Source organism: Mesoplodon mirus (genome assembly GCF_964341445.2).
Source record: "Mesoplodon mirus genome assembly, chromosome: 6".
Classification (NCBI taxonomy): domain Eukaryota; kingdom Metazoa; phylum Chordata; class Mammalia; order Artiodactyla; family Ziphiidae; genus Mesoplodon; species Mesoplodon mirus.
Genome location: NC_138982.1, coordinates 97,476,386 through 97,487,797, shown reverse-complemented (window position 1 = coordinate 97,487,797; position 11,412 = coordinate 97,476,386).

The following is an 11,412-nucleotide window of genomic DNA, read 5'->3' as shown; positions in this document are numbered from 1 at the left end:
TGGGAGCCCAGAGGCAAACCTCCAAAAGAATCATTCAGCCAAGAATAATGAGTTGACTATAATAAGATAAAGTTTATTGTGAATAAATATAAATTCCTTCATTTTGAGTGCAGATAAATAAAAACTTTTGAGAAAAAAATCTGTAAATTTATAAGATAGGGGAGATGGAATTTAGCAGCAACATGTATAAAATTAGCCTACTGTATTAGGGCTCTCCAAAGGAAGAGAACCAACGGTATAATATATTCTCTCTCTCCCTAAATATATATATTTTACATATATATTTACTGTTGGCTGTATGGAGAGGGCTTAGAAGGTAAAACATTTAAAAGGTTTCTTTAAAATGATGATGGAGAAAAATTGATTAATATTTTTCTATTTATGAAGCTCAGGGAGTGAATACTTTTCCATATACATTGTAATTTCATCCATAATTGATATGTTTCTATAGGTCAAAACCATAGATAAGAAAAACTAGAAAATGTTAATTTTGTTCTTTATTTCTTATCCACTGTTTTGTTAGTATAAAGCCACAAAATACCTTCCTGAATGTGTCAAAAAGTAACTATGATGTTATGACTTTGAAATGATTATAATAAAACTAACATCAAGACAGTACCTTTGGGCGTACCATTTTTCCCCTTCACGATGTGGTACTTTTTATATGATAAAAATATATATGAGAAACTGTGATGTTGGGCCTCATGGACATTCAGTATTATGTATAAATGGACATAGGAAACTCACTCTGTGACTCAGGAAAATGCCACTACTGGCTAATTGAGCAGTACTGTCTAAAAGAACAAGATTTGAACAGGAAACTGTCTCATTTTTTTCTAGTAAGAAAATACCATTGACTATTACGACTTCTAGACAACGTGGCAAACTAGTAGCTCAAAGATTTAACCCAGTTCAAATATGTGCAAATGATTTAAAAACATGAGACAGCACATAAAATGTGGGTAGTTTCAAATAAAAACCATGATCTACTCTTTCCTTGAAAAAAATGGAATGTCTGGCAATGTTGAGAAATGTATTCCTGCATGGCAAAAGTCTCCTGAAAGAGTGTAGCCATTGCTTTGTGCCCTGGAATTGGATACAGTTCCAGCTTCTCACCCAATGTGCCCATGTGCCCCTTCACCAGGTAGTTTGCATCACTCATTTACATTACCTTTCAGCCCTTGTAGTCCTTGAAGTTTGTTTACTGTCTTAGAAAAGAGGTGATGCTCAATTTAACTAAAGAGTTCAGAAGAAACTCCCACCATCCTCGAATGTGTGTTGAAACTATTGCAGTAGCCTACGTTTCTAGCTTAGAAATTTCTTAGAATCCTTGGTTTTAAAAAGAATGGGCCCATTTTATTATGACAATAGTGATATTATTAGAACAATTTTTCCTACCATTATCTAGTTTGTGGCTTTCAACATAGATTTGCTGGAAATACAAACCACAGTTTCAGTGCTTTTATTGGCAAATTGGGCTGTACTTGTGAACTGATACAGTAATTGCAGTTTTATAGCCATCAGCACTCCAATTTACAATTATTTTAAATTTAATGCTTTTGATTAGGCATTTCCAGAAATGAGTGTGCCTAAGTAATCTAAGAAACAAGGAAATGCCTTATAAATCTAGGATGATTTAAAAGCTTTCTTAAAGTTATTCAATACCAGATACCTAATAAAGCTAGTTCCTGGAATTGATCATCTGTAAATAAGTAACTACCAAGAAACTGTAGTACTATAAATACTGTAATAACCATGAATTCTTCATTGAAAGCATCTAGAATATGTTAGTACATTTTATATAAGGAGTTTCTCTAAAAATACCTGAAAAAAACAAACAGGTTTAAGTATCATGAGACATATGAGCAACAATATACAAGTGTTTCCACTGATGGTCTTAAAGTAATAAATTCAACATTCCTCTAATAACATTTTCCCCTTTTGTGGCACAATAATACCTTCAATACAATAAAATTTTAGTGTAGCCTGTAGCAGCTTGCTAACTTATCAACCAACAATTTATTCTGATCAAGAAGCAAGGCTAATTTATTTGGCTTTTAGACTCTTGAGATTAGAAATATTTGGTTAAATTACTTGTTGAGTTGGGAATCGATTGCACTTATGCATAAAGCTTGTTTGGGTCCTCTTTCAAGTATGGCTGAATCTGTATTTATAATTTGTCTACAATGCTGCATGGCCTGAAATCCCATTAGGACATAGAGCCAATTTCTTTGTGTATAAGAATACATGGCGGGTGAGGGGGGCTTCCCTGGTAGCGCAGTGGTTGAGGGTCCACCTGGTGATGCAGGGGGCACGGGTTCGTGCCCCGGTCTGGGAAGATCCCACATGCCGCGGAGTGGCTGGGCCCGTGAGCCATGGCCACTGAGCCTGGGCGTCCGGAGCCTGTGCTCCACAACGGGAGAGGCCACAGCAGTGAGAGTCCCGTGTACCGAAAAAAAAAAAAAAAAAAAAAACCATGGGCTACAGCTGGTTTTGTTAGTGCCTGAAAAAATTATAACACTCCTACAACGTAGCTCTGCAGTAAGAAACCTGTTAGGGTGCATCTACGAGATGCCTACATGCCAATTGAAAATGAAAAGTAAAGTAAATTTGTGGAGGGGAATCTCTGATGTCAAAAACTATTTTCTGGGGACTTTCTTGGTGGGCCAGTGATAAAGAATCCGCCTTACAATGCAGGGGAAGCGGCTTTGATCCCTGGTTAGGGAGCTAAAATCCCACATTCCATGGGACAACTAAGCCCACACGCCACAGCTGCTGAGCTCACGCGCCTCAACCAGAGAGCCCCTGTGCTGCAAACTACAGAGCCTACACGCTCTGGAGCCCACGTGCCACAGCTAGAGAGAAGTCCACACACTGCAATGAGGAGCCCACATGCCTCAACGAAGATCCTGAATTCTGCAACTAAGACCCAATGAAGCCAAAAATAAATAAATAAATAAATAAAATAAATAATAAATAAATCTTTAAAAAAAATAGTTTCTGGCTGCTGGATTAACTGATTATATCAAAGGTTAAAAATCAACATATATATATATATATTTATATATTTATGAGATCCTTTATATATTGAGCTCAGGTCCATCTTAAAAAGAACTCTGAAAATGAGACTAAACATTTGGGTGATACAAACTTTATCAAGAACAGAGGTTTAGAGCTACAAAATTCTTATATTTATTTTATAATGCTGGTCTTTATTGTGAAGCTAAAACTGCTTTAATAGAAAATTATGATAAAACTAGTCTTATTTGCCTTTTCCTTTAACTTTGAAAAAAACATTTATATTTCCACTTTCAAATACATTTTCTGTAATTTGTCACTGTTTTTCTTCATTCATTCATTTATTCAAAATATCTTATCGAGTGCCTCTTATGGGCCAGGCTTTCTCCTGAGTACTAGGGAAGCATTAGGGAACAAGAAGAACCTACAGTGGGGATTACATTCAGGTATGTGTCTGGAGGGAGAAGACATAAATAAGTTAAGTTATGTAGTATGTTAGAAAATAAGTGCTATAAAACTGGATAAGATGGAATCATTCAGGACGCAGTCGTACGTAGTGAAGTGAAGAGGGCAAAGACTGAGCCCTGGAAGCAGTTCCATCACTGAGAGATAACTGTGAGACTACAGTGGAAATCAACCTTTATCCCTTCCCCAATACACAGAGTGCTGGCGAATGTCAACTTCATCATTCTAGGTTTGACTCTAATAATAAAAAGTAAAAAATCTCACCTTCATGTCCTACACCAGAAAGATACTTTTATTAAATGACAGAAAGAACATAACTCTCCTGTAAGCAAGGTCCTAAAATACCGACTTATGAACTATGCTCTATTATTGCTCCATGTGACAAGGAGGGCTTTTTACTTTCATTTTCTAGCTGGAGGAATTCAGTTATTGAGGTTTTAGTTATATGATTTTTAAAGGAAGTTGGGAGTGAGCCATCTAGTTTGAGAAAACAGTTAGAAGTCAGGGTGCTTTCCTAGTCTAAATTTTAGGTACCAAAGGGCACTGGTCACTTCTTCTGATTATGAAACATCCTTTTCTGGACAGGATGACTGTCAGATTTCCACTTCTGATGCTCTCAGATATTGATGAATATTTTATGTGGTTAAATTATTCTCTGATACAAGCATATGTTGCATATACAACTAATCACTATTCAACCAAGTCACACAGCCTATAAAACAAGAAATCCCCTTAATAAAGGGCTCAGAGTTTTCAAATAGCTGGTACAGTTTTCCCTTGGAAGTTTGTGGAATGTATGACATTGCTGTTGACTACATTTTTAAAGCAAAGTAGTGACTAATACTGTCAGCAACTTTATCTCAACTATTTTATATTTTCCTTACCAAAGCCACTAATGGAATTTCTCTCTTTTTAGCTAACCAACTTGTAGGGTATGTGTGTAATGGTATTCAATATTTATGAAATGTTCATTTTTCTCAGAGGATAGAAGCTGCTGATTTTTTGATGTAAATGACAATTTATTAATTGCTACTTGAAGCTGTTGCATTTTTATTTAACTTTTAAAATGGTAGAAAACATGGCAGAGATGCGTTCAAAGTAAAACCTGAAACATCGCTTGAAAACATCTCACTCAAAAGCTTCATTATAGAGTAAAACAGCCTCTGGAGAATGATGCTGTAGTTCTGTCAGCATAATTAGGAAGGCCTAAAAAGAGGTTTCCTAGAATTGTTTTTATGTTTTTAATCAAGAAAATACAAAGAATTTTATATTGATGGTATTCAAAAAGTTGGTAGATTCATGTATCTCATATTTACTCAGGAGTAGAATGGTATTATAACTATGCTTGTTTATGGAGCTGACACTTCCCTGAAAAACATGAACCTGAATTTGTCTGGTGTAGAAAGCTCCAAACTCTCTTTCAATACTAAACAGGAGATAGAAGACAATGTGAATAGCCTCTGTCTATTATTTTTTAGCAGTTATATTAGCTTTAAATTCACTTACCATTTAAGGAAAGAGTTTGGTTCAGGAGATTTACTAGAAAACTTAAAAGGCTGAAATCTTGGATTTTAATCTCAGTTCACAGTAGCCGTAGGCAACTTGCCTCTATCACAGAAGCAATTGAGAACTTAAATGTTGTTTAAGTACCCTGAGCCAATTGAATAAAATGAAATTTTATAAAGGTATCAGCTAGTGGTATTACAGATAAAATAATGTCCTTTTTCAGGATAGCAGTTATTATTAAACAGCCGATGGAGTAACATAAATCTATACAATGGGCTCCAAGCTTCCCCACAGTCATCCCTAAGCACAGTAGTGCATGAAGTGCATGAAGCAAAGCTTTACTATGGTCAAAGTATCTCAAAAACTTTTCCCTGTGGCACCCAAATCCCAGCTTTCCACTTTTCTTCTCAATGAAAAATGATAATAGCTTTTGGGGTGGAATGCTTAGATGACATCCAAACCCATTCCAAGGCTCCAAAGCCTGGTGGAAGTCTCTAAACAAAAGCAGAGATTGTGAAGCAGGTTCAGTGTCTAGCTCATTCTTCACAATTGGGTCCTGTTAGGTTTTTCTCATTGATGGCTTCTTAGCCATTATTATCCCAATCAAACCAGTTTTCACAATGATATTCCATATCCCATTTTCATCGCTACATGAAATGTAGTATTGAAAAGACCGGGCATCTTTCATGAAGCACAACAGGACATTGATAACCATGCAGATTAACTCCCAATCCAATCTCAGGCCTTGTTTCTTACTTTATGATTTTTTCTAGACCAGCAGGCTGATGATGGCTCGCTTCACACATACCACTCAAGACTTCTGTACAGTGTAAAATAGAAGATCAAAAGCAGGTAGGAAAAAAAAAAGAGTAAGGGAATGAAATGAAAATTGAAAGAGATGTAGTTGGAAGGAAACAAAAGTCTATAAAAGATGGCTCAAGTTTCATGTTGGCGATGATTAATCTTGCAAAAACTTCTGGGACCTGTGGAGGCATTTGCTTGTCTAAAATCCAGTTTTTTTTTTAGACTTCTCATAATGAGCAACTCACCTCCCATTTGAAGGATCAAATCTTTTCTGAAAAAGTGTGGTAAGGCCAACATTCAGTCACACGCGGCAGAGCCGGGCACATGGAGGACAGCTGACTCCACAGAACCAGGGACTTGGGTAAGTACCCAGCACTGAAACCACCGAATGTGACTACAAATCCTCCCTTTTTAGTAAGCATGGAAAATTCATTTTAATTTAATAACGTGTTTACGACATAAGGCAACCTCCAGTAAAACTTTTCTGGTGGTATGGTTCCAGTGATGGGTAACGGTTGGGCTGGCAATTAAATGTAGCAAAAGAGAGTGAAAAACATCTTCCCATATTTGGAAACAGAAAGGTGGAAACAAAATTTTATTTTGTGAATTGTAGTCCCATCCGAAATATTTTGATTAGATTTGGAGAAAGAACTGACTCTTTGGGTGGTTTCTTCAATTCTAAGCATAGAGCTTGAGGTCAAATGTTGTACAGGTTTGCCACACCATTGTATTCCAGACTCCAGTCCCATCCACGGTCTGCCATCAGTCAGCTTCAGCCCACAAATATTCCATTAATGGAAGCAAACAGGCAATTTATATTTGAGATTTCTTATCAGGATTCTACCATACCAGAAAAGCTGGCTGAATATGGCATCATCTCTAATTACAGAGATTATATGATAATTGAAGATAATTATGATCTATTTTTCTTTTAAATGAAAATTATTTTAATGATGAGCCTAGTATTGTTAGAGTTGACATGGAATCTCACACAACTTGGGAGAAGTCATCTATGACTTAGAGGAAACGTTGTGATTTCCATTTCTTGAGTGGTCTCTAAGGATCCTTCTTTCCAAGATTGCCTTTGGTAAAACCAGTTGTTTGTGGTGTTAGGAAAGAGACCTCACTTCTTAGGTTCATGTGTTGGAGATAATAATCTTTTTGGTTCTCAGGAGTGTGACATTATTTATTTTGCTGCTCTAAATTGGCTTCTTCTCATTTGTTTTAGGGGCCAAAGAAAAACAGTTCTAAACTGTCAGTTTAAATAAATTTGGTAGTAACAACAAAGGAGTTGAATTCAGTTAAAAACCTAATATTTCTTTTAATACATAATAGAAAATATCTCTTTATTATTTTATTTTTCAGTTACTAGCTTTCTTCTGAGGCACATATCAGAACTACTATTTGAACCATTGCTCCTACTTATTTTTAAATGTCCCTAAATGAATTTTGATTTTTCTTCACTGATTGTTATAATGCTTAGCAAAATATAAAAACCTAGAAATATGCTCTATGTCCATTCATTTTAGAGATTTTCAGAAATATCCTCAAAATAAAGTATAGTTATTATTATTAATAGTCACATAATATAGTATCGAAATCATGCAAAATATTAAATTCTACATTCCTTTCAAGACTTTTAAAGCTTTTTCCCCCCTTTAAAAGAATGCATATAGTAATGTGCAGAGGCAATAAAAAGTTGAATTTTTCTGCTAGGAAATCTTATTTTAAAGGTAACTTTTGAACCATGAACAGATGCTCAGAGTATTATCTATTTAAGGCATCAAACAGAATTACTGACAATTCATGTTTTTGTAGCTTTTTCAAAAGCTTGAATAGTGTTAAGTTCACTAGTAGAGAATGATAATCTTTTGTATCATTTAAACACCTATTTGCAATGTTTGCTTGCAAGGAATTCAGTGTTTTGGTTCATTTACCAAATTTGTGGGCTTTTTTTTTTTTTCCTGTATTTAAGATGGAATGTAAACTGGGTTAAGACTATAAATTAAACTTGATCTGGTTTGCTGTGTTTTGTCTTCATTACAAAATGGTATAGCTAGGAGCCAAGCATAACAGCTTTACTAAGATATGATAAAGTAGACATTAGGCTGAGTTTTACAGATTCAGAGTCATTGATGATTGTTATTAGATGTCTAATTTGATTTCAACTGGGGAATTATAGGAATTCCAAACTCTCAGGACTTCAATGGTGAGGTGAAGAAAGGAACACCTCAAAAAAGTAAATAATCAATTCAACTAGTTCAATAGTACTTTTCCAAATATTTTAAGAACATCATAGTAAGTATTTTATTGCTAATAACCAATGGCTTTTACCAAGGTTTATAGAAAAATATATTATTGAGAAAATGATATTGGCTGAAAGAAATCCCCTCAGAAATGGACGGTGTCCTATTCACCAGATTTACATGTTGTGTGTGTGATAGTCATATACTAATTGTTTAAAGCAGGGTCTGCAAACTTCTCTGTAAAGGGCAGATAGTAAATATTTCAGTCTTTTTAGGTCTCTGTAATGACTACTCCTATTTGCCATTGTAGCTCAAAAGTGGCCTTAGAAAAATACGTGCACAAGTGAGTGTGGCTATGTTTCAATAACATTTCATTTGTAGACACCGGAATTTTTTGGTTTATTTTTTGTTTTTGTTTTTGGTTTTGGTTTTCTTTGGCCACTCCTCACAGTGGCTTGCAAGATCTTAGTTCCCTGACCAGGGATTGAACCTGTGCCCCCTGCAGTGTAAACACAGAGTCCTAACCACTGGACCGCCAGGGAATTCCTGACACTGGAATTTTTGAATTTTATATAATTTTGGCTTTTCATGAAATGTTATTCTTCTTTTGACTTTTTGCAACCATTTAAAAAATGTGAAAACTGCTTTTGCTCATGATCCATACAAAAATAGGTGATAGGTAGAATTCAGCCTGTAGGCCATAGTTTACTGAGCCCTGGTTTAAAGTATTAGTTTTCTAGAACTCGCAGTGAGTTATATGTACTAGTATCTCAAAAAATATAAAACCAGAATTATATACTTGGATATTTATGGATTTTTTTTAAAGTGACCAAAAATCATTTAGAATATAGAGAGCCAAACTTTGAAGAAGAAGAAAAAAAGCAGTTGCTAAGCCTCAAGAACAATGACGTTAAAGATAGATTAATATGACGTTTTGTTATTTCTATTGCTGTGAGCGTGAAAAATTCAGATGCTGAATACACAAGATATTTTTAGTTTGGTTAAAAGGAACTGAGACCAAATGAAAACGTCAGTGGCTTTATTTGCAAAGTTAAGATTCTCTATAAAATAAGGTTGACTTTAAACTTTCAATAACATTATAGTCATTTAATATGAAATTACATCATTAGAGAAAATAAGAAAGAATGAAGACCACTTATTGTCAAATTGTTAGAATTTAAAATATAATATTTGCTCAAATATGCTTATCTAATAAATAACCAGAATTCATATAACCACACTATCTCTTAGTTGAAGAGATCATTAATGAAAATCTTTTGTACATTACATGAATTGTACTTTCAAATTAACTAATTTATCTCTAGATAAGATATATTATGGAATTGGAAAGAATTCATGGCTAACATTTCTTTCTATTTTAAATGTAATTAATAATAATTTGGATATAAGAAGTTAAAATAATTGATAGCTTTTAAAATAATGTTTTAGAGATTTTAAATCATTATCCATAGAATATATACATTTTAAAAACTTATGTGTATTTGTGTATTATGCCTATTTGGGCTCACATATTTGAATTCTGGCACAGCAATTCTATTTAGGAACTTCTTTAGAATAAGTATTTAAAATTAAAGTAATGTATTTCTGGCTTCTAAAATTCCTTGCTTTATCAATTCTATCATAGAAATGTGTTCCATCAATGTTACTGGAGTGAAAGTAGACTTAGGAAGGGACTATTTTTAACTTTGATGAGGTTTAATTTGTAAAAATTTTAAAAATTGAAAATATTATTTACAGGGCATAAAAATACTCCCTGAACGTTTTTAAAAAAGTGAAGTAATTAATTAAAGCTATTCAGAGAACATAAAAATACTAGCTGAGCATTTTTTAAAAAACAGAATCAGTTAACCAACTATATTCAAGCAATTTTTACTCTGAGAGTTTTATATACCTAGGTATAGTTTCAAATCAAGTTCTAGACCCCAAATCTCATTTTCTTTTGTATTAAGACCACATAAAAACAATACAAATGATTTCTAGTGATGGGTGGGTGGATTTGAGGATTTTAAGTGGTTTTGATGATATTGAAAATTTTAATTTCAATAGTGATGTAATCCTTTAAAAAAAACAAAGCATTATCATGATCAGGATAGATGTCGATATGCTTGATCTTCTACATTTTGATAGTGTGTTACTATCCCTTTTGTAACAAGATAATCATTCCTTTAACAAACATATCTTGAGAGTCTACAGTGGACCTGACACTATGCTAAGTCCTAAATACAAAGGTGAAAATAACATTCTTGCTTGCATGAAACTTACAGGTTTATTAGGGGAGAACAAAGATGCACATCTTAGTCAACTGGGGTGGTTTTGACTGCAGGAGACATTTGGCAGTATCTGGAGATAGGAAGTGGTCATGACTTGAGGCAGAGTTCTTCTGGCACATAGTGAGTAGAAGCCAAGGATGCTATTAAACATCTTACAATGCTGTTAAAATATCCTACAGCAAAGAATTTATCCAGTCTAAAATGTCAGTAGTTCTGACTTTGATAAACCTTGATCTAAGTGTAAAACATTTTTAGAACTGTTATTATAGAATGATGCACAGACTCTGGTGGGAACACAGAAGAGTCAGTGGTCAATTTAATATCTCAACAAACAAGAACGGTTGTCTTGATAGAGGAATATTTTCAAAGAAGAGCTGTGCTTGAGCTGATTCTTGAAAGGCTGCATGGAGAGATGTTCCTGTAGGGAGAGGGTGGAGTTGGAAAGAAGAGCTTTCCAGACAAAGTCAGCAAAGTGAGCAAAGGCATGGATGTGTAAAATAACTTCTTATCTTTGGGAACTATACAAAGTATAGTGTGTAGGTTTGGGGTGGGAGTTTGGGTGGGTAAGTAGGAATCTCATCTTGGGAGCTTTTTCTTACTATGTCATGTAGAGTTGGGTTTTCTCCTGGAAGGTGTTAGAAATGATGAAAGATTTTGAGCAGGGACATAAGATGAGGCAGTCTATTTGTAGGATTCATCAGCCATGGTGTGAAGTGTCATGATTATTTAAGGGAAAGTAAAATCCTACTTCATTTGACCAGAGAAGAGACACAAGAGGATATAGTCTCTCAGTAGGAAAGAAGATTCCTTACTTCTTTTCCTATAAGTGTTTTGATTCTGATTCAATATCTTTCACTTTATTTGTCAGAACTATATCAAAGCAACAAAAACTTAGCCTTAGCTCATTTTCTGTAGTTTTATAAATGTGTTATGTTGCTGATTGGCTGACTCTTGTGGACAGAAGCTGCCATGTTGTAGCTTCAGGTAGCATTGTCCTTCCTTGGAGGTTCTATTTTCAGACTCTTGTTGTGTAGCCATGGTGAAGAAAAAAAAATCTGCTTACCAATGAAAAAAAGACAACT